Here is a 25,077-nt window from a genome sequence, read left to right on the forward strand (position 1 = left end):
TAAGGAATTATTCAGTGTCTTCCATTCTGGAGGTGGCTTCTTGGAAGTCCGTCTCAGTCTTTACTTCTTTCTATTTAAAAGATGTTCATTTTACAATTCGGAAGGCTATTCTCTGAGCCCATTTGTACCGGCGAATTCTATTATCTAGGTTAGGTTGGTGAAGGTATAATACAATTAGTTTTAAGGTCTTTATGATACCAAGTTAGGGAACCACTTTGGGTCTCTAGATGCCTAGACAAAAGGAATACTAGAATAGGATGAATGTAGTCAGGTACACTAAGTAGTCATAGTCTCCCTACGAGAGTCCGAGGGGTTGCTCTTGTAGGCTAGGACATTGTGTCGGCGTGGAGATTTCATTGTAATCTGGTCATAAGCCCTGGCAAACCAGAGGGTTACTGAGAGGGACAACGGCTCTGCACGGTGGTTCCTGCTTCTCCATACGTGAGAGGCTATGAATAGCCACATGGGAGGCTCATCATACTCCTTCACATCGCAGAGCTGCGGAAGATTTATCTGGAAAGGAGTAGCCATAAACATTACTGACCTGACAGATGATCGAAGTAGTCTCCTCATCTAAGTGTTGTTAATCGGGGTAATTCAGGTGTTCAGGTGGTGTATTGCAATATGAAGTTTTCATAATAAAACTAATATTGTAATACTCACCTGAACACCTGAATGACTCCCACCTTCCTTTCCCCACATCAATTTGAAACTATATAAGCAATTGAGGAAGGTAAGAGTAACGGCACACACCTGCGTCAGTGTTGCCAACTGTCGGTGATGGTAACTCAAAGTCAAGTTTTTACATGCAGCATTGGTAATGATGGCTGTTAAATTTCCCACTAGTGGGATGGGTAATTGAGAGCTGTTCGGGCTAATTGGGATTAGGTGTTCAGGTGAGTATTACAATATTAGTTTTATTAAGAAAACTTCATTTCTGGGCTCAGCTCGTGTCGGCCTATGAAAGTATCCTTAATATCATTCTTTCTAGGCAAAATTAATCTAAAATTACCAGAGAAAAACAAAATTAAGAAAATGTCAGTAAAACTGACTCGCTCACTCTATAAAAGAAGTGTCGGTATGAGAATAGGGGCGAGTGGGATCACTACCACGAGTCATTCACCATTTAGACCTTCCAATCTAAAATCCCCACCAGAGAGAGCTGATACTAAAGGGTGATGCGGCCGCTACTACTACTACTACGCTTTTTTCTCTCGTGCCGTGTTTTCTTGGGATTTATCTCTTTTATTCACCATGGAACGTGCTGCCATCGCATCGGCTAAGTTAAGTGCCTCATAAGTAGTATTTTACCGTATTTTAGTCTTCCAGGGACCAGTATTTTCCTTCTAATAGGTCATATACGGTCTCCCGGTTGACTCGTGGCGGCGCCATGCCGCCTCATGTTAAGAATTCCCGGTCTTCCATACTGGGACTTCTTATACTTATGGGCTTACTATATCACGTTCATCGTTTATTACATCGTTTTTATAGCTAGGACAGCCCTTTTACCATTTCTCTTAGTTTGGTATTTAGGGCTATTCTGTGTTTCTGGCCCAGCATCCCGGCTCTTGCTCTTCATCGGCTATCGCTGGCTCCGAGTAGTCAACTGTTCCTCGGAACAGTTTGCCTCCTCCTGGGCTTCTTTTTCTTTTACTAAAAGTGTCTTTTCCCTCTTTTACGATGTATTTTTAGTTTTATTTAGGGTGTTAGGCTAGCCTAGGTGCATGTCCCATGTGTTGGTACAGTCTGGTTCACGTGGCCCTTCCACGGTTGTGTTGCTATCGCGGCTTAGGCCACTTGCGGTCACGTGTTCCATAGCACCTTACCCTTCCCCTTCCCTCCCTACCAGGTATAGGGAGGGGTCTGGGGGACTCCTTGGTTACCATGACAACCACAGTAGCCTTCCTCCCTCTTTCTCTGAGGAGGCCAGGAGCTCCCTCCCAGCTGGGGTATAGGGCGACCACTTGTCTTGGGTACCGGGTCACCGAGCGGGTAGTTGTTGGGACGGGGAGGAGTAGGCCACCCCCCCCCCCTCTCTCTCTCCCGCCGCGTTACGCCGGGAACCCCCCCCCCATTGCTCAGTCCCACCTTTCCCCTACTGTAACGAACGGAGCCTCCGCTGCAGCCTTTGGTTATAGTTCGTCTGGCTCCGCCAGCGGGCGGGGGGGGGTCACTACTAGTGGTCTGTTGCTTGCCTACTATATCCTGCCTTTTTCCCGCTACCGGAGGAGAGCTTGCTTCTTACCCGGGCACTCTTCTAGTAGACGGGGAAAAGATTTATATATATTTCGTTATAAATATAAGGATGTACCCTAATTTTACATTGAATTTTAGTATTAACTAACTGTGTGTATACCATCTCCGTCGTTCTCCGTCGTGGTTTCATGGCTCACCACCACACCTGGTTGGATATTCTCTCTTGTCTCCGGCGTAGCCTTAGACAACTCCAACCGCCTAGTTACCACACGTATTATGGCGGGGCTCTGGTTTAATCTAACTTTCACGCTCCGGCATGCAGCGGAGCAATTGTTAGGCTGTAAGTGTTCTCCTGATACTTATGTATCTTTCCACTTACAGGCTACCAACTGTCAGGTCCTGGGGTGTAACGCGACGCTTTACGACCCCTGCGCCCACGATGAGTGCAGGACTCACGCCCGTGGGGCACGACCCACAACGCTATGATCGTCTGGCACCCAGAAGCCTGCACCATTTGCTATGACCTTGTCAGTCAGCTGGTGGGGGGGGTAAGTCGACTTTTAGACTTCTTTATCGTATTACTAATAACACTTAGTCATAAGCTTGTTAAACCCCGTCCCCGCCACTAGAAGCTTCATTTCGCCTTCTCTTTCAGGCTGCCGCCGTGAAGGAAGTCGCCTTAGCAACCCTGAAGGCTTGGGTGGGCGGCTTCAGGAAGAACGCCTCCAAGGGCCAGCCGTACATCTTAGATAAGAAGCTGGCCGTTCAGATCTTCCCCGGCGGCAAATCAACAGGCTACGTTGATCCCATCTCAGCAGCCCCTCTCATCGCTTCCATACAGCAAGAGGTGCAGCATCGTTCTGGGTCCGCGGCCACCGCAGGAGGCCGGTCCCAGACGTCGCAACTTTGGACCTGAACATCGAACCTATGGCGGTAGGGGCGGTAGGATTTGTTGGTTGAGGTAGGTGTGTCGGGCGCCAAGGTTCTTTCCTTGGGCGCTCCTGGATCTTCTCCTGTCCCTTCTACTGCTTCTTTTCAAGGCTTTACGGGATCTGAGATCCCTGCCCGCTCTCCCGCTCTCTCTGTACCCCCAAAGGTGAAGGGACAGAGAGAACAGAAGACCCTCCACAAGACGACTTCTAAGAAGTCGTCGCGTCTTCTTCAGCAAAGAAGTCTTCGACTTCCTATGCTGACGCGGTGAAGGCTAAGCCGAGCTCTTCGTACTCCAAGAGCTCTAGAAGCAAGGCTTCTAAGGAGAAGGCTCGCGCTTCAGCCGAGCCAATGCCTTCTCCGGCCTCCACCGCATCCACTCCGGCAACGCCGGTTGGAGTAGCAGGACCGAGCTCCTTTGATCCCACTGCCTTCTCAGCAGTGGTGATGCAACAGGTGGGAGAGATGGTCGGTTCGCAGGTCTCCGCCCTCGGAACCAGGTTTGAACAGATGTTTGCGCAGCTGTCAAACACCCTCAGTCAGTCGGGCCAATCCATCCAAGATCTCTCTAACAGAGTTAGAGAGAATGAGGACCGAGTAGCTGGGCTTTCTCAGGCTCCTCAACCAATCTCCCCAGTAGCAGGTACTGGCATTCTCCAGCTACCTCCATATGAGTCGCTACCAGCCTTCTCCATGGATAATCCACGGAGAGTGGCCGCTTACGCTCCATTCAAGGACGGTATGATCTCTGTCCCGGAGTGTGGAACTCGAAGGATTGAGGACTTCGAGTTTTATCCTCCGGGATTAACTCAGCCTTTCATTGGATATGCTAGGCTGACAGTGGCGGCCCTCACTAGGGAGGACAAGATTTCCCGAGAAAACGTGCTATATAGTAGAGAGCACGCACAGCGGGAATGGGTTCACTGCCTGGAGGACTGGGAGTGTACCAACACTAAGCTCCAGGCTTTCAAGAGTCCTTTCACTATTTTTGCGACGGAGGAGGAGGCTTCTCTTCCGTTCGCTACCAAAATAGTGGAAGCGACTCTTCAGGCAGTCCTCAAGGATGAGCCCATGCCACAGCTGAGGGAAGCTGATTCTACTTCTCCGCTCTTTCCAGCCTTTGGAGAATTGTGGGAGAACTTGCCTGCCACATTCACGATTGGTAAGCTTAAACCAGACTGCGCAATGGACCAGTTTGGCGAAAAGCTTCCAAGGCTGCCTGATACTTTGATTCAGGCAGAGTTCGATGCTCGAACTAGGTTTGGGAGGTCCCTCAACTCCTTGATTATCACTGAAATGGCGGCACTGTCGTATGGCACAGAACCGCTATTCAAGATTCTGGCCAAGTCTCAGCTTCAAACAGTTCAGACGGATGCTTTCGACTTCTTCCAAGCTAGGAGGAACTGCCGAAAGCATGTTCTGCAGGAGTGCACTATTAGGCACGAACCTAATAGACTCCTGGCTTCCAGCATGTGGGGGGCGGACCTCTTCCCAGAGTCCGCTGTGAATGAGGTGCACCATGAGGCTGCTAGGCTCAACCAGAGCCTATAGGGCTAGGTGGGGCATCTCTTCTAAGAGAAGCAAGAATCCGCCCCTGACTGCTGGTAAGAAACTCAAGAAGTCTGGTAGAAGGTTCCAGCCTTACCAGAAACATCAGCAGCAACAGCAGTTCGTTCAGGCCATCCCAGTTACCCAACAGGGACAACCATCGACTTCGAAACAGGCCCAACCCATCCTCCTGTTGTGTCCCCCAGTCGCAACCCTCAACCTCCTACGCAGTCTCGCCGGCCTTCAACTCTATGTATGAAGGTCAAGCTTACCCAGCCTTTAATAGGCTTTCGAGAGGTAGCACCCCCCCCAGGGCGAGAGGCCACTTTCGCCAGCGTGGCACAGGGAGAGCGGCAAGGGGAAGGCAATTCAGAGGAGGGCGTGAGGTCAACCCGCCCAACAACAGTGAGGCTCCCCAGGTAGGAGTGAGGCTGTTCCTCTTCCGTCACAGGTGGGGGTTCAGCAAATGGGCACAGAGCATCGTGTCCAAGGGATTGGGTTGGAGTTGGATCAAAGATCCCCCTCCAATCAAATAATTTTATCAGGAACCATCAAAGGAATTGACAGATTACGCGGAGGAACTCCTTCAGAAAGGAGCTATTGCGAGAGTCAAGCATCTAAAATTTCAAGGTCGCTTATTCAGCGTGCCAAAGAAAGGCTCAACAAAAAGAAGGGTAATCTTAGACTTGTCAAAGCTAAACTCTTTCATTCGTTGCGACAAGTTCAAAATGCTTACCATCTCGCAAGTAAGGACCTTACTTCCCCGTGGGGCCGTCACATGCTCCATCGATCTTACAGACGCATACTATCATATCCCTATAGGCCATAAGGCACGGGTTTAATTTTTTTTTTTCCGCCCCCCATTCCTAGGCTTCAAACTAGGAAATCAGACGTTCTCATTCAAAGTGATGCCCTTCGGTCTGAATGTAGTCCCCAGGGTATTCACGAAAATAGCAGAAGTGGTAGTTCAACAGTTGAGAACTCAAGGGATAATGGTAGCAGATACCTCGACGATTGGTTGATCTGGGCACCAACGGTCGAGGAATGTCTCAAAGCCACAAAAAAGGTAGTTCAATTTCTGGAACATCTGGGTTCCAGATAAACAAGACAAAATCCAGACTTACTCCAGAGTCCCCTCGTTTTCAGTGGCTAGGAATCCAATGGGATTTGTCTTCCCACAATCTGTCAATTCCAGTGGTCAAAAGGAAAGAAATAGCCAAGTCTGTGAAACAATTTCTCAAATGCAAACAAACATCAAGGAGAAACCAGGAAAGAATCCTAGGTTCTCTTCAGTTTGCCTCAGTGACAGACACCCTCCTGAAAGTAAGGCTGAAAGATATAAACCGAGTTTGGCGATCGAGAGCAAACGCCAAATCTCGAGACAAGTTGTCAGTAATTCCACAGATCCTTCGCAATCAGCTCCGTCCATGGACAAAAGTGAAGAACCTGGCCAAACTAGTACCCCTTTTCAATATCCCCTTCCAGTGTTAACCATTCACACGGAATGCCTCCCTGTCCGGGTGGGGGGGATATTCTCAATTCAAGCAAGTTCAGGGAACTTGGTCAGTTCAGTTCCGCCAGCTTCACATAAACGTCTTGGAAGCAATGGCAGTATTTCTTACCCTGAAGAGACTTCTTCCCCCGAAAAAGTCTCATCTAAGACTAGTTTTGGACAGTGCAGTGGTAGTTCATTGCATCAACAGAGGAGGGTCCAAATCCAAACATGTGAACCATGTCATGATAGCCATCTTTGCACTAGCAGACAAACACAAATGGCATCGTCCGCCACTCCTGGCGGGGGTAAGAAATGTAATAGCAGACGCTTTGTCCCGGTTGGTCCCTCTGGAATCAGAATGGTCCCTGGACGACAGGTCATTCCAGTGGATATGCCGGAGAGTCCCAGGTCTCCAAGTGATCTCTTCGCCTCACAAGCGAACCACAAGCGCCCTTGCTATGTGGCCCCCAACCTGGACCCTCTGGCTTATGCCACGGACGCCCTGTCGTTAGATTGGAATCAGTGGAGAAAAATTTATGTTTTTCCTCCAGTGAATCTTCTTTTGAAAGTCTTGAGCAAGCTGAGGACTTTCAAGGGACTAGTAGCTCTGATTGCTCCAGACTGCCCAAGAGCAACTGGTATCCTCTGCTTCTGGAATTGGGTCTCCGACCTCAACGGATTCCCAATCCCAAGCTGTCCCAATCAGTACAATGCGGACTGTGTTCGCTTCCTCAGGAATTCTTCAGACCCTAACTTTATGGACTTCATGAAGTTTGCGGCTAACAAAGATGCTAACATTGATCCACAAAACATCCTCTTCCTAGAATCAGATAAGAGAGAGTCAACTATTAGACAATATGACTCAGCTGTTAAAAATTAGCATCCTTCCTGAAGAATCAAACACTACAACCATGACAGTTAACTTAGCTATATCCTTTTTCAGATCCTTTTTTGTTTGAAAAAAGGTTTAGTAGCTAGCACTATTACTACTCATAAATCGGCTTTGAGGAAGATCTTTCAGTTGGGTTTCCAGATAGACCTAACAGAATCTTACTTTACACGTCTATTCCTAAAGCCTGTGCTAGACTTAGACCTTCTCAAAGGCCTACTGCAGTCTCATGGTTCTTAAATGATGTCCTCAAACTAGCTCAGTATACTGACAACTCGTCTTGTACATTCATAATGCTTCTTAGACGTTATTCTTATTAAGCCTAGCTTCAGGAGCTAGAATTTCAGAACTGTCGGCTCTATCCAGAGATGCGGGTCATGTGGAATTCCTCCCCTTCAGGAGAAGTTCTGCTTGCGCCGGATCGTAGCTTTTTGGCTAAAAATGAGGATCCTCTTGCAAGGTGGGCTCCTTGGAAAGTCATCCCACTTCCGCAAGATCCTTCTCTCTGCCCAGTATCAACTTTAAGAGCCTTTCTATCTCGCACATCCTCAAGATCCTCAGGTTCTCTCTTTATGATAGAAAAGGTGGTACTTTATCAGTGAAAGGAATTAGACAACAGATCCTTTACTTCATTGAACAAGCCAATCCTGATTCATTTCCAAAATCACATGACATCAGAGAGTAGCCACCTCAATTAACTACTTTCAACATATGAACTTTGAGGATCTTAAAAAGTATACTGGATGGAAATCTCCGACAGTCTTTAAAACGTCACTACCTAAAGTCCTTGGAATCTTTAAAATTTTCTGCAGTTTAGCAGTGGGAAACATTGTTTCTCCTGATTCTGTATAGTAGTCATAGTATAGATCCAGGTCCCCCTCCTTTCTACCTACCTCGTCCACATGCCCTCACCCTATTGCCATGCTACTCGGATACTCTAGCCTTAGCCGCTGAGATCATATTGGTGGATTGTCCCTTATTTTTTTGCTAGGGACATCCACACTATGTACTTATAATGTACTTCAGTGTCCTACCCTTATTTTTATGCTAGGGTAGGACACAATGTGTTTGTATATTATGTAAATAAATATCTTACTTAAGTGAATCTATTTTGTTAATTTGCATTGCATTACTGGATATTACTATGTTTAATATAAGTTAATTTTAAGTACTTTATATTGTTTGCTTTCTTTATCATGTCATTGTTTAGATAAGTTAGCTTTAAGTACTTAGTTTGTATACTGTAATGTCCCTGATTCACTTATATTATATACCTCCCTTTACAACTGATTTTCATTTGTCCTTATTCCCATCTTGTCTGTTTCTCTGGTACTCTTTCATAGGCCGACACGAGCTGAGCCCACAGAAAAAGGGATTTTTGTGACGTAGGAAAAATCTATTTCTGGGTGATTGGCTCGTGTCGCCCTATGAAACCCACCCTGTCTTTGTTTACCCACCCTGCAGGACAAGATGTTCATAGATTAAGGATGACCACTAGGGGCGCGGCTGTCCGTGGCGTCAGTAGTAGTAGTAGTAGCGGCCGCATCACCCTTTAGTATCAGCTCTCTCTGGTGGGGATTTTAGATTGGAAGGTCTAAATGGTGAATGACTCGTGGTAGTGATCCCACTCGCCCCTATTCTCATACCGACACTTCTTTTATAGAGTGAGCGAGTCAGTTTTACTGACATTTTCTTAATTTTGTTTTTCTCTGGTAATTTTAGATTAATTTTGCCTAGAAAGAATGATATTAAGGATACTTTCATAGGGCGACACGAGCCAATCACCCGAAATAGATTTTTCCTACGTCAAAATCCCTTTTCCATGATCCCACCTCCTTCCATTGTGGAATCAGCTAGATAATTACTGGGTAAGTCTCATACAAAAATGATATTTTGTAATAAAATAAGGTTTTGTATATACTTACCCAGTACATTATGTTATTGGAGCCCACCTGCCTCCCCTTTGATGGACATAATGCATAAAACAGAATGAAGTGATTAGCTAAGTCGTTCCAAGTATTGCCTTTGGGGGACGGCACTGTATATCTACACTGAGCAATTGAAGCACTACCCGCAAAATTTAAACTCAGGCTGCTGTGTGTGGAAAACTATAGCTATGTAATTACTAGGTAGGTATATATAAAGCTTATTTTATTATAAAAATAAGAAACTCAGAAGGAAAAGATTAGGGAAAGACCCAGGCACTGTCGTGATAATCCACCAAGCAACTTTTGCTTTCTCATCAGGAAGTTGAAAAAGAGGGTATAGGCAGTCCCCAGTTATTGGCAGACCCAGTTAATGGCGATCCGGTTTCACGGCTCTTGCTTAGGACCATAAAAACAGCGATTTGTGGCACCATAATGTGCCGAGGCCCGGTCATCGCCTAATCGTCCTTAGCTGGTTATTGGTGCCATAAATCACGGAGTTTCTGTTAATGGGGTTTTTCTTTTACCAGCCTCCCAACGAGAACGGAACCCTGCCAGTAACCAGGAACTGCTCGTAAATGCCTGATTCTACCCTAAGGCAAGGGAACTCAAACCAAAGATCATGGAAGGCCACAGTACATTGGCAATAGCACAGTCCAGGGTCGTAGAATGCTTACTTACAAAGGTTAAAGAGTCCTTACTACCTGCTGGTTTGATTTCGAATTGTCCTTCTCCTAAAAAAGTTGCCTGCCAAGGCTAGAGTGTCTCTTCTACCCTAACTCATGTTGCTAAGAAAAGCCATATTAACCCACTACTTAGGGCACTTAAAAGAGGTCAAGCTTCTTAAGGGATGCAGAAGGAAATTCTTGTCTGTGTAAAATGTGAGACTAGAATTTCTGCGTTATAAAGTTGCTCATGATAAAAAATGACAGTCGGTAGCATTTTTCTATTTGTTTTTATAAAGATCTTTATTTGGTTATGGTATATAGTCTAAACTTTTTCACACGTGGTGTTACATTTTGTATTCTTATAGAATATTTTGTCTCACAGGTTTGTTGTGTATCATCCAAAGTTCATACTACAAGATTAAATGCTTGTGCCATACTTAATCATGGTTCGACACAGCTGGTATTCCTTGACACTCCTGGATTAGTGACTCATGATGAAGTTAGCAGGTAAGTAATAATTGTACAAGTATACCCCACACGTGATGTGTAGTTAGCAAATAAGTTTATACATATTCGCGGGGGATGTGCACCAGACACCCCTGTGAATAGTTAAAACCCGTGAATAGTTAAAACCACCACTAAAAATGCTTATAACTGCCTATCTTGAAAGCTCATATACCAAATGTATACCTTAAATAACATCCTACTTCAAATATACCTAAAAGTGCTAACCTATTACTTATTAATCTTTGAGGTTATATTATTAATATAATTTCAAAGTCATCTTAAACATTTTACCATTAAAAATATATACCTACAAGAGAGAGAGAGACCATTGAATGGCAACATCATATATCTGACCATCAAGAGTGAAATTATGAATTATTTCTGAGACAGAGAATAATAATAACAAGAGAGAGAGAGAGAGAGAGAGAGAGAATAACTCCTACACTCCTACTCCTTCCCCTCCGCCAATACTTATATCAAACTGTCATTTACTCCCCCACCCTCCTTCCCCTCCAAGTGGATAAAAAGACTGGGAATCGCTATTTTTTTTATTAATAACTTATCATATTTGAAAATTAGTTATAAGGTAAATCATTTATTTATATTACAAAATAAATAAACATATGTAAGTGAGAGAGAGAGAGAGAGAGAGAGAGAGAGAGAGAGAAGAGAGAGAGAGAGAGAGAGAGAGAGAGTTATCCTTATTTAAAAGAGTGAATGGATAGATTATTGTATTTCTTTAAAATACGGCGGCCCTCGGGTTAGCGGCATGGGGTTCCGTTCCTGGCCACCGACGCCAAGCGATTTTCGACGCTGAGCGATAAAGCCTACGGCCGCCGCACACCTTCTTTCGAACTCTAGACCAGTCAAAGGCGCCGTAATCCCACAACGCGCAATAAGTAAATTATTATATTTGCAGTATAGTACTACAGAATTTACTGTACAGTACATGTGGGTGTCTAGAGTATGTAAAGATATAATAAAGTTTATACAGTGTACAGGTATCTGTAGTGTTCAGGTTACGATCATTAGTCTTGATAGTTCGATTTTTATGAGAGATCAAATTACAATGGCCTAACTTTATCCATCTTCTAGTTACATAAGTTCAATAACAGCAAAAGAGAATGGTGAAAGTATGGTTTAAGTAATACGTAAGCTCGTTGCGTGAACGTGTACAACCATGAACAACCGAACGAGAAACTACTTTTTTTATTTCTAAGTACAACCGAACTGGATAACATCTGTTTGGCTTGTATTTCGATCATCGTACTACAGTGCAACATTACCGTATTTGTTATAAATGGCGTTATGTATAGAATAGAACTGAGATATCTTAATGTAATAAAATTTATTCGCTATAGATCAGAGATCAATATAGATTAAAGATCAATCGGGAAATATACCGTTAAATTTAAACCTAATTATGACTGAAGCTGAGAAAACTGTTCAAGCTGCTAATGACTATTATCGTACATCGGCAACAAGGATAAAACTGCAGTAAACGTCTGCCATCACACACAACCTTAGATAAAATTGGGATAAAATAATTTTAATCAAAACTACTGTGCTTGAAAGAACACATTTTACTGTTGGTTTCACGCCGATATAAGATAAATAACGTAAAGTTCGTATTACGATGATATAAAGGATTACGTTATTGCGAACGGAATCACGTAATTTGTTACGCGCAATAAACATGCCGCCAACGTAATCTGTTAACGAAAAAAAATAGTAGTTCACATTCACAACGAGACATATTCAATAAATATTTCCACCTAAAACACGCTGTATAAGGAAAAATAACTTTGTCTCATATAAGTCAAGTATCTAGATATTCGTTTATGCTAACTATAAGCAAGAGCATTCGCTCAGAATTGCGTTATGGTGAAACAGACTCGTATTCATCAGCTGATTTCAAACCACAACATTGGCCGCTCCGCGGAATACGGGCTAAGTTTGCCGTAGTATTTTAAAATACAATAATATGAGAATACATACAATATTCTTGGATACAGTGAAATAATGTATAACTTTTTAAAGGATTTATGGAAAAGATGCATAATTAATAAAATAATACAATGCATTTTTCGGAACTGGCGGACAAGAACGAACATGAAAAACCATCCCCTGACAACGTGGAGCGTAGTTACAAAGGCTGCCTTAATTTGTATCTTATTTCTGTACAAAAATGAAAATACCTTTACGCAATATATTTTCATACACATTTTAAACAAAAGCATAAACATTTGAAAAATCGACACATCGATCGCTAAATTTGCACACTTCTCTCTCTCTCTCTCTCTCTCTCTCTCTCTCTCTCTCTCTCTCTCTCTCTCTCTCTCTCTCTCTCTCTCTCTCTCTCTCTCTATCTTTAACTCGATATTTTTGGAAGAGCGGCAGACGGCGGCAAAAAAAAGTGCAAATTAGCGATCGATGTGTCGATTTTATAAATGTTTATGCTTTTATGTTTAAAATGTGTATGAAAATGTATTACGAATAGGGTATTTTTATTTCTGTGCAGAAATATGATAAAAAGGCAGCTTTTGAAACTCCCCTTCAAGTTATCGACTACGATGTGTTTTTCAAGTTCGTTCTTGTATGCCGCCGCGGCATACAAGAACGAACTTGAAAAACACATCGTAGTCGATAACTTGAAGGGGAGTTTCAAAAGCTGCCTTTTTATCATATTTCTGCACAGAAATAAAAATACCTTATTCGTAATACATTTCATACACATTTTAAATATAAAAGCAATAAACATTTATAAAATCGACACATCGATCGCTAATTTGCACCTTTTTTAAATCGTATTTTCGGAAGAGCGGCAGGCGGCGGCTTACAAGAAAGAACATGAAAAAAACATCGTATTTGCTATCGTGAAGGGCAGTTTCAAAAGCTGCCTTTGTATCATATTTCTGTACAGAAATAAAAATGCCTTTCACGTAATACATTTTTCACACAACATTTAAACAAAAGCATGAACAATTATGAATCGACACATCCATAGCTAAATTTGCACTTATGTAACTCGATATTTTCGGCATAGAACAGCGTCAGAGGCATATATTTTACCCTAATACCTACGTAATAACTCTCCATAAAATTTGTTAATATAATTTGCATAACCTTTATGGTCTGAACGGCATTTCTACATATGTATGAACTCGTTAGACAACGGCGCTAGCGGCGCTGTTAACTGAAATTTGTGCCGTAAAGATACCTTTAAAATGCCTTATTTTTTTAATGAATATTTTTGACGACCGCCGTAAAAACCGATTCGCCGTTGAGTGATTGCGCCGTTAACCGCGGGCCGCCTGTACTATCACATGATTTGAAATAGTTATATAGTTAATATTATTATATTATGTGAAAATATTAATAAACATATACACATGTACTATAGAAATTCCCTCTCACTCAGTAAAAGAGAGAGAGAGAGAGAGAGAGTTATCTGTATTTGAAGAGTGAAAGGTGAAAGTTTATTGTAGTATTTCTTTAAAACAGTATCTCTATGATTTTTGTAATTACAGTTATAGTATTACAGTGGACCCCCTGTATTCGCGTTCTCCGGAATTCGCGGACTTCACACATTCGCGGATTCTCTCGGGACGTTTCCCTGCATTATTCGCGGAAAATCGCGCATTCGCAGTATTTTTCTATGAGAAAATATCCACAAATTCATGGTTTTTGTTATCAATGTTTCACATTAAATGCACTTTGATGATAAAATTATAAAAAAACCAAGTATGAAATTTTTAGTGGTTTTTCTTAAGTTTTAACTAACAAAATAGGCTGTTTTTAGCGTTTTTTATAGGGGTTCCAAACATTCGCGGGATTCTAACTATTCGCAGGGGGGTCTGGTACGCATCCCCTGCGAATACGGGGGACCACTGTATTATTATTTGAAACTATTAATAAAACCATATGTACCATAAAAATTTCTCATCTCAGTGAGAGAGAGAGAGAGAGAGAGAGAGAGAGAGAGAGAGAGAGAGAGAGAGAGAGAGAGAGAGATCCCCCCCTCCCCGTCACATTACTTGATATATTTTTGACAGCTTGTTGGTCTCAGTTTGGTTTACCTGGAGCTCGGAAGAAGATGTGTGAAGACTGGATTTCCTTTATTCTTACATAATTTTTAATTTATAAAAACTAAAATCTTACTAATTGATATTGAAAAATTAGTAAATCATTTTATTTTATCATACAAAAAAAAACACATTCTCTAGAGAGAGAGAGAGAGAGAGAGAGAGAGCGAGAGAGAGAGAGAGAGAGAGAGAGATAGTTATCCTTTTTTATTTTGAAAGAGTGAAATGTGAAAGATTTAGTTAGTATTTCTATAAAAATACTATCACATGATGATTTTTGTAATTGCAATTATTATTTTATCATTGAAAAATATTAATAAAACATATTTTTATATTATGTTTTACATGTAGTATAAAAATCTCAAATCTCAGTAAATACGAGAGAGAGAGGAGAGAGAGAGAGAGGAGAGAGAGAGATCGAGAGAGAGAGAGAGAATGAGAGAGAGAGAGAGAGAATGCTCCCTCCCCTTCAGTCACATAGTGATATATTTGACAGCTGTTGGACCTGGTTTGGTACCTGGAGTTCGAAAGAAAGATGCGTGAAGACTGGGATTTTTCCTTCATTCTACATAATTTTTCAATTTATAAAACTAAATCTTACTAATTTACTATAGTATTATCTTTAATGAATTGATTGCTCTTTGAAAAATATCTAATCATTTATTTATCATACAGAAAACATACATCATTGTACGAAAGAGAGAGAGAGAATTATTATTGTTATTATGTGATATCATTTAATTGTATTAAACTTACTAATACAGTATTGATCAATATTAATATTTTAAAATTAGTAAATCATTTTTGTATCATAGAAATGTATTTAGTCATGAAAATAACATCAAAATACATTAATTTGGGATTTTTTATAGTCGGAAAAACCTGCGAATAGGCGAATCTCCCGCAAATAATGGGTAGATAAGGTCCAGAGAGAAATCTGCGAATCCATGAGTCCACGAATCTGGAGAACACGAATACTGGGGCCCACTGTACTACAGTAATTCTATAGTTGTTCATATACAGAACACCTTTGGTCTTAACATAACATTAAGGGAAAATACATAAAGGAAAACTTCTCTTTTGCCTGCTGGAATCCTATTAGAAAAAAGTTACAAAGAATTGATGGCATCATGAGTAACCAGGATGGCAGTAAGGAGTAGCCAACCTACCTTATGTTGGTTCCATTGTGTCAGTTTTCTTGTAACCGCCTTCAGATTAAGGGTGCTGCTGCACTCTCTGCACAGAAGCCAGTTGTTGTCCATTTCCTGCCTGCTTTATGCCATAGGATACTGGTTTTTTTATTTAATTTTTTGTGATTTTGTGTATTTTGTGCATTTCTGCTTGAGTATGTAAACCCAATACCCATCTAAGCCTTCCAAACTTCAGAGAAAATGCCCTAGGGTTGATGGCAACCCCTTCTCCCATTTTCTGCCTTCCTATATACTTTAGAGCAGATCTAAAGTATATATTGTAAGTAACCCATGTCCTGAGTGTTTTGATTGATCTCCTGAGCAATGGAAGAATTTTGATAAAAAGAGATATAGAAGGAAGTCAGCTTCAACATCTTGGGAAAGATTTGATTGGGGGTTCAGGAGATCTTGTAATTGATGTGGCTGCCCCTGTTCTTTCAAGGGGAGGCACAGGTGGACTCCCCCCCCCCCCCCCTCCATGAGGGAGAAGGCTATTCCCCCTTGTAGTTTTTTTTTTTAGGTGGAGATGCACAGAAGATTACAGAGTGTTGGGACTCTAGGAATACTAGTGGTAGCAACCCTTTTTAGCCTATTATCTCTGTTTGCCCTCCCACCTTCCAGTTTTGTCTGCCATTGACATTTTCCAACCCTTCTGTTTTCATGATGACGTCTCATCTTACTATGCCCTTGTCAGCTGCCAGTATACCTTCTCACCATTATCATGCCATCAGCCATGTCATTACCACCAACCTCCATGTCCATTTCTTCCAACTCTCATTCAGACAATTTTGGGTAAAGTTGAAGGTATTTTTACTAAGAAGTTAGGTCATTCAGGGGTCAAGAAATCCAAGAAGAGACATAGTAGATAACCTTCTTCATCTTCCTCTTCATCATCTTATTTATCTTTGTCTTCTTCATCAATCCCTGTCAGGTGAAGGAAGAGGGACTTCGTAGCCCCTCCATGTAAGAAGATTTGTGAGTCCTCCTTGGAGTCTTGGTCTTCTTCTCCTGTTGCTGTTCTACATTCAACCAAATATGCCTGTGCTGAAAGTTTTCGTGCTACTACTCAAGTTACCTCTGTCAAGGAATACGCATGTTCCTTTTCTTGTTTCCAATGTGCCACGACCAGTTGATGATTTCTGTGCTGTGATGATTTTAAACAGAAATTTGTCCTCAAGGAATGCCAAACCTACAGATTGCACTCCTTCACAAAAGATTTCTGCCGTTACTACTCCTCATCCTGTACCAGGTGCTAGCGTTCCTCAGGTCTGTAGGAATGATGACAAGGCCCCCATCAAGAAGTCAAAAGTACAGGATTCCTCTCCCCAGAGGTCACCTTCATCTGTTCCTCGATCTTCATCTTCACGTCATCATTCATGTTGCCCTGGAAGGGACGGTGTCCAGCATTCTTGCTCTCACAGACATGTCCTTGATTGTGAGTGTGCTCCTGTTGACCAGAAATGGGTATGATTATAAAAATGATTATGGTCTGGAATATTTTTATATGATTAGATTATGATTATGTGTGTTTAATTTTTCTGATTTGATTATTATTACCGTATATGCTGGCATATAACTCAACTCGACATATAACAAGACCCCCATTTTTCGTGTAAAAATGTAGGATTAGAGGTATGTTTGCTGTATAAGACGACCCCCAGTTTATTATTAAATTAAATATTATAATCAGGTGATGTAAGTTAGTTGGTACATAAGTAAAAAGAATTATTGGAATTATCATAACAAAAATGTATAAAATTGGTATCTTAAAGATTTTAAAATGTTTGGCAAAACTGACCATTACAAAATATGCTCTTGTATTCCCTTAAGAAAAATATATGGTAAACATCATGACAAATGCTCAATGCCTGTGACGTCACTATTGGCAGAGTAACACCCGTTGGAAGTAGATCTCCATGAATGTATTCCTTTAAAACTGGAAGGAATCCCAATGTTAAGGATAACTGGGAAACTATCGATATTGCAAAACCCTTCAGTTTGATTATAAAACTACCAAGGAAATATTCGCCTTTAGTAAACAACAAAGGCCATACATTAAGCATGACTGAGAGCTACGAATAATGAGTAGACTGCAAAATGTTTTGGAGACAAAAGCACTGTCTGAAACTGGCAAAAACACACATGTCTTAGTCATTTCGCTTTTGCGAAAGACTGTTTGTCTTTTCTTACGACTGTTGTTCGTAAGCATTACTGGTTCCTTCTTTTCTCCTCTCCTATGTGGTATCTTAGTAAAGTGATTCTTATTTAGAGTAAAGGAGATGATTCAAACGGATAAGTTGATAAACAGTACAACAACTTTATTTCTGCACTCCATAACAAGAGAGACAGTTCGGTCAGGAGACCGTTCCGTTTGATCGATAGGAATAAACTGAAGTATTAGAGCATCACGTTGATAGCGAAACATTAGCTATCTCAGCGATTCACATAAAAACATACGTAGTCCGCCGGCTCGGAAGTTACAAGTTTCTGGCGCAGGTTAACAGGTCAACCACTTTCCATGGAAGTTGTTATGACTAGTTTGACAGAAATGTAAAAATGATTATGTTTTCAAACAAACTTAAACCAGGCTACTGCAGGCATTGCATAGCGTGATCTAGATTTGATTTAGTCACGTAGGACCGTCTCCTAATTCGCCAATGACCTCAGGTCATGGGTTTTATTTACAGATATGTAATTCTAAAATGTATTTATTACATTAGGCTCGGACAGCTACCATTCAAGCCTTGAATAACAAAAGTTACTTTAAACATGGTTTCTTAGGAGTGATTAATGCATAAAAAAGGTTCTGTTACATACCTTTTTTTGGACATATTCATAAACAAAGATAAATGCATGGGAAAATATAGATCCATGTTTGATAATAATAATTATTAGGTACCAAAAAAAATCAAAAGGTAAAAATCAAAAGGTTAACATGTATACATGAAGATTATGGTAATAGGTAACCTGATTAAGAATAGCGGTTACTGGTAGATTATGGTAATAGGTAACCTGATTAAGAATAGCGGTTACTGGGAAACACAAACATGATCATGGATAATTGTTAAGAGTACTTGTCACTCTTTGTAATAGATAAATATAAATGTACAATGGTATAACAGTATAAGTGTGCACAGATGAATATATAGGGCTGGTATATTTTTTTAGGTGCCCGAAAAAATACTTTTAGGAGTATATTAATATATATATATTGGGCTATAATATTTTATTAGGTGCCCGAGAGATACTTTAACTATTTAAATGCAAAGGCGTGAGTCTTTCTTGTCCTACATTTTGCCAGTGTACAGACCGCTTTTCACACAACACAATTCCAGACAATTTTCTAGGCACCAAGTGAAATGGCCAGTTTCAAGCGGCCCTAAATGTATACGCCTTAAGCGCAACAGGTACGTCATCTGGACGCGGCAACACGTTTCCTTGAAGATCCTTCTGTGTACGCCTCAGCCTACGCCAAGCAAAGATGTTGACGGCGATAACCAATATGGCCGTCACGCTGAACACGGCCAGCAGCACGTATAACAAAGATTTTCTCCACCTGCATAAGTCGGTGACGCGTGGTTCATCTCGGCCAGTTGCGTCAAATGATGAGCTACCCGCGCGTTGTATGGGAGAGGTAGTGATGGGATAATTGTAGTCGCCCAGGTATAGTTTCGCAAAATACGTCTTCTCACGTATTAATCGTGTTGACCCCTCTGACGGTGTAATTTGTTAGATGTCCCCGTACAGCCATCAGCTGCTACAAAGACTTGTGAATGGGCGGTGGTCCCGTCCGGGCATTCGACTTGAAAACCGTCCTTGTCGTATCGGATCCAGGAGCCATTATTCATTCTGTAATTGAACTTATTATTGTAAAAGGGATAAAGTTTCTTCAGACAACCTTCGTGTGATGAGAGAGAGCCGTTAGCACTATGGCCTAACTCACATGAATCCATGATATAGATAGAATTCAAAAGAGTCAGCTGTACAAACTTTATTATTCATGGCTTCTGAATAGTGAAGGAGTTTATCTAAGTCTTTAATGACTCTAATGATTTCCTATCAGGAGAAATCAGAACGTCCCGTCAAATTGGGTATTACTGGACTTGAGTTATTCGTCATGAAAGTTGGAAACGATGCTATTTTGTATGATTGCCAAGCATCAGAAGAATCAAAAGGAATGGTGATCATAATCCTATAATTTTTCAACGCTGACTGATATTAGGCTATAATAGAACTCTACTTTATGTGCGTCTAATAAAGGAATATAACCTAGTTTCTCCCGCCCGTTTCTCTAAGTTAAAGTCAGATCCTTAATAGGCATAAGGTGTGGAGATAACACACCCTTTGTCGCTAACGTAATAGCTTCTACATAGTCCTTTGATTTCTCAATAAAATGTGATATTTTGACACGGATATGATCTATTTTCGAACTATAATAAGCTAACGTAGCCAGCAAAATGTTGAACTTCCATAATCTGATCGATATTACTAGAATGTTCGTTCACCAAACTCATTATTTGATTGATTGAAGATAACTGGCTGCGAAGTTCAGACAAAGCTAATTCGGTTTTGTGTGCAAAAACTCAATTCTTTTATTTTGATTATTTATCTTAAGGCGATTTGAAATTCCTAAGCCTAGACTCGCAACAGATCCCAAGATGTTTTTAGTCCCAGCAAGAATAAGCGGGTTGCGGCGTTCGAGATTATTGTGCCGCACAGACCACATCAGCAGGTCTCGAGCAAGTTCTTCTGCCTCAGCGGTTTTATTCTGCAAGTCGTAAGATAACATTTCTGGGACACTTAGGTTTGAGCTAGCGAAATCTCTGAGTTAACATGAAAATAACGTTGGTGCATTTCCTTAAGCGAAATGGCAAACCTCATCAGGTCATTCTTTAAGTTAAGGACGTCATCTTCAGCAAAAAGATAGCTTGCATGTCTACTTCTATGACTATATTATCACTCGATGTAATGAAAATGTCTTCTGTTCTTTTGATAATTGTGCCATGATAAAAACTATTTTTTTCGTCTTAGCGCTCTTTCCATACAACAAAGATATCTGAACAAACACCATCACTCCCAACAATAACGGATTCCTTTTGAAACCTGCAGTGAGTAAAATATATGTAATAACTCATGTTAAAGAATATGTTTACATACAAATATGATATATATATATATATATATATATATATATATATATATATATATATATATATATATATATATATATATATATATATTATACAAGTTTCATAAATACAACCATTTTTCCCTCACTCCATCTACCTTTAACTTTAGATTCTGATATGTGCCAATGGAAACTATTCTCATATCAGTGGGTGGGATACATTTTGGACCCTAAATCTATTGGTCGTTAATGTTTCTAAAATGTTAAACGGGCCTTCAAACTTAGGTGTCAGTTTGTAATTTAGTCCTTTACGTACGTATACTTGTATGTATACCTTATCGCCCATGGCATATGTTCTAGTTGGCTTAGCTATTTTATCATGATTTCTTTTCATTATAATTTGTGCTTCTTCTAAAATTCTTACGAAGTATATTATATCGACTTATGCTTGCATCCATAACATCCTTTAGAGGATTTGATAAATTGGTTGTTGGAGTTAATACATGGAAAGGTGTTCTAGCTGGGATACCGTACAATGCCTCGTGCGTGTCATTTTAATAGACACATGATATGAGTGATTAAGTGTGCTTAGTACCGCAGGTATGGCAATGTCCCAGTTGGGTCTGCCCCCCCTAAGGTGACCCTTAAAATGTTTTAAAAACCTTACGATTTGCCCTTTCCACTAGCCCATTAGATCTCTGGGTGATAGATCATGTATGATTTTCTTTATGCAAAGGAATTCGCCACAAGGAGTTAAGGAAATGATTATTGAACTCCCCGCCAGAGTCTGATATAATGGTGTGTGGAATCCCATGTTTACAAATGTAGCACTCGTAAAACTTTCTAGCGCACTCGACTGCGGTTTTTGTTTTAAGCGCTATCAGTTTCTGTATATGAGTCAAGGCATCTATGATTAACTAGGATGGTGCTTATTTCCTCTGTCTGACTCGTAAAATCCTGTTAATAAATCTAAGTGTACTCTTCAAAGGGTTGATTTGGCACGGGGTAAGCCCCTAGGCTGACAGGTGTCTTCGTGTGCCCTTTGTATTCTTGACAAGTGCGACAATTTGCTATGTGCTTTTTTATATCTGTAAGCATCGTATGCCAATAAAATAAAGATTTGGCTTTTCTGTGACATTATGGAAAAACCCGGGTGTCCATGCAGTGGATTTTCATGCAACCATTTTAAGACAGTGGGTATGAGTGAGATAGGTACCACCACTGGTTGTTTATTCAACTGTGGTGTGTTGCGGGTTTTCCTCGTCACGGATCTACACAGGATATTATCTTTGATGATATAATTCTGCAGCTTATACTTTATGATTCCTTTTCCTTCGGATTTCCGTTTTACGCGTTTATGATTTTTTCTATTTGCTGATCTTTTCTTTGTTCCGTCTGTAATAGTTCAGCACTCCAGCCCAGATCTTCCTGCTCAGATATAGTTTTAACAATGGGCGTGGAGGTTGAGATATCTATTAATTCAGCTAATGGCTCTGTACAAGATGAAGAGGGATTGCGTGATAATGCGTCAGCTATGATATTTGCTTTCCCAGGTAAATACCCGATCCTCGCGCCAAAGTCTTGGATGATCATGTGCCACCGAGTTCGCTTAGGGCTGTGACTAAAGCCTTTAAAGAAGTCGGTTAGGGGCTTATGGTCAGTGAGAACCTTGACGGGATAACCGTATATTATAAATTTAAAATGCACTAGTGAATTAACGATAGCGAGCCCTTCCTTGTCTATTACTGCATATTTACTTTCGGAAGGTCTCAGTTACGTGAATAAAAAAGCTATAGGGAAAAAACTGTTTTATCATATTGTTGAAGCAATACCCCACCTACTCCTAGGTCTGAGGCGTCTGTTTGCTATAAAGAATTCCTTACCGAAGTCAGGAAATTTCAAGATAGGAGAACTACACAGTTCATCTTTCAATTTATTGAACGCCTGTTGATGATTTTCAGACCATATGAAATCTACGCCCTTTTTTATAAGATCGGTTAGGGGAGCGGCTGTGATTGAGTAGTTGCGTATAAAGCGGCGATAATAGCCACTACATCCTAGAAATTCCTGTATTCCCTTGATGTTAGTAGGTATCGGAAAGTTACGGATAGCTGATACCTTTTCATGACTACTTTAAGACCTTGACTAGACACCGTGAAACCTAAATAGACTAGTTCTGTTTTAGAAAATTCACACTTACTTATCTTTACCCTTAGGTTATGCTGCCTTAGTCTTTGTAGACTAACTCTAATTTACATAGATGTTCTTCTAAGGTATTAGAAAAGATTACTAGGTCATCCATATAGGCATTTAGGATATCTCCTAACAAGTCTCCAAACACAAACGTTTTATCATTCTAGTAAAAGTTATAGGAGCACAACGTAAACCCAAAAGGCATACGCAAAAATTCATAATGTCCCCTGGCTGTGCTGAAGGCAGTGTATGGGATACTCTCTTCTTCCAACGGAATCTGATGGAAGCCCTTTAGTAGGTCCAAGCTGGTAAAATATTTGTTCTGACCTAGTAGAGATAGAATATCGTCAGTACATGGCACTGGGAATCGGTCATGGATTGTTTTCCTCATTTAAGCGACGAAAATCGACGCATATCCGCCAAGTTCGATCTTTTTCGGTACTACTATTAACGGAAAATTATAAGGGCTGTTTGATTTCCTAATGACTCCTTCCTTTAGCATTTACCTACTTCCTCAGTTATACTCATTCTGAAATTTCATAGGAAGTCTGTACGAGGTACATAGATTACTTTCTGTTTGTCTTGAGCCTTATTTGATGCTCGATGACATCCGTTTTTTTCCTAAGGTTCCATCCGTAGTGGAAAAAAACATCATGATATTCAGTTAAAAGATTCAAAAATTTCTGCTGAATTTCTTCTTCTTGAATGTCCTTATTGATTTTATTTTTTATAGATTGCAAAAGGGATTCATCCGCAACTGATTGAGCGTGATTGATCTCAGCTACGGTAAGAATGCGATGTTTATAATCTTCCGCATCCAAGATATGTTGATTTTTGTGGATTACTAAAGTGGTATTCAAATGATTACAGACTTCGATGTTACATTGTTGTTGTGAGCCGACTGTATAAATGGCTTGTGTGACGGATAATCCGTGTGTTTCAGAGTGTCGGAAAGGATTAACATTTCAGATCCCGGCAAGGTTTTCTTTACACGCACTAATATGTTCGAAGTTACGTTCGGCTCGAGAGTTTACGTGCAAGCTGATATTACGGGCGAGCGAGAATTCTGTTGGGTCGCATGGATTATTTTTTGGGTTTATGAGACAAGTGATTGGTTCTTCGACATATGTTACTGCTCTGTCTGTCTCCTTATTATCTAAAACTGATTTCAGGGTATTAGAAGACTTATAGAATTTTCCTTTGATATACACGCCGTGTTTTGCAGGGGCTAAGGTAATATTTTGAGTGCCCATAGATGGGTATCCGATAATTACTGCGGGATACATATAATGTTTTGTACAAAGATAAAGGTATCGGAAAACGTGCGCTGACCGACCTTGTACTGAACATGAGTTACTCCTACCACATTTAATTCATTATTTCCTATGCCTGCGAGTCTTATTCTGGACTTCTCGATAGGAAGTTTGAAAAGAGTAAATGATGAGTCTCAAATCCATGATATTACGTGGAACTACCGGAATCAAAGAACAAAGTAAATGACTTATGTCCAAATTTACTGCATGTAAGGTTGGTCGTAACTCGTCTTGACTTATAATTGCGTGAATTTGTTGCAAATCTACGGGAACCTGCACAGATTTTTTGAATTCGGCCTTGTGTTTCATAGGAAAATCGATTGCCTCACAATGATCTGATAAATGATTAAACTGATTATTTGATACAAAAGATGTTGATATGGATGACCCAACATCGTCCTCTCCCCCCTTGGAGCGAACATACGTGGTATTTGCTTTGTTTAGCACTCCTTGAAAATTCACTTGACCTTGCAAGTTCTGGCTAGACGGCCCAGGAACAGAGGTACCTGAAGCACGATTTGTTTGTTTCTGATGTTGAACAGCATTCCTGTTTGCTTGTTTGTTTTTATAGTACTGAGGACCCTTCTTTTTGATTTCCATAGGCAACTGTTTGCGTGTTTTTAGGATTCTGCTGTTGATTCCGCGAGTAGCAACGATTATATGAATGTGTGGTACTGTTATGAATTGAACAAAAACGCGTCTGACAGTCTGACATTATGTGACCTGGTCGTTTACAGTTATAACAAACCATCCCTGCAGCTTGATTATTATTAACTTCGTTACTTGTTTGTGGCTTATCCCCTCATTTTTTGCAAAAGCTTGAGTAAGCAAGGGATCAAGGTCAGTACATTTAGACATGTGTTTTTCTTTGATTTGTTTATACACATCTAGTTCCGTACTGTCAGGCGTTAGCTTTTTCGTTCACAAAATACCGCACCAAAGCTACAGGCAACATGACTGCCGTACAGATTAAATATACCAAGTGTATGAAAACTTTCCACAGCGATATT

General features: G+C 40.7%; 1 protein-coding gene across 17 annotated transcripts in view; it reads left to right on the top strand.

The window, feature by feature from the left end:
* Nucleotides 1–25,077, top strand: part of LOC135219499 (GTPase Era, mitochondrial-like) — a 619,404-nt gene that overhangs the window by 166,679 nt on the left and 427,648 nt on the right. For all 17 annotated transcript variants that reach the window (XR_010315451.1, XR_010315452.1, XR_010315454.1 and 14 more), the window contains one exon: nucleotides 10,034–10,158. The gene's annotated coding sequence lies outside the window, so the exon portion shown is untranslated. The remainder of the gene's footprint in view (nucleotides 1–10,033; nucleotides 10,159–25,077) is intronic.

This window comes from Macrobrachium nipponense, chromosome 1 (assembly GCF_015104395.2).
Source record: "Macrobrachium nipponense isolate FS-2020 chromosome 1, ASM1510439v2, whole genome shotgun sequence".
In the NCBI taxonomy this organism is placed as follows: Eukaryota; Metazoa; Arthropoda; class Malacostraca; order Decapoda; family Palaemonidae; genus Macrobrachium; species Macrobrachium nipponense.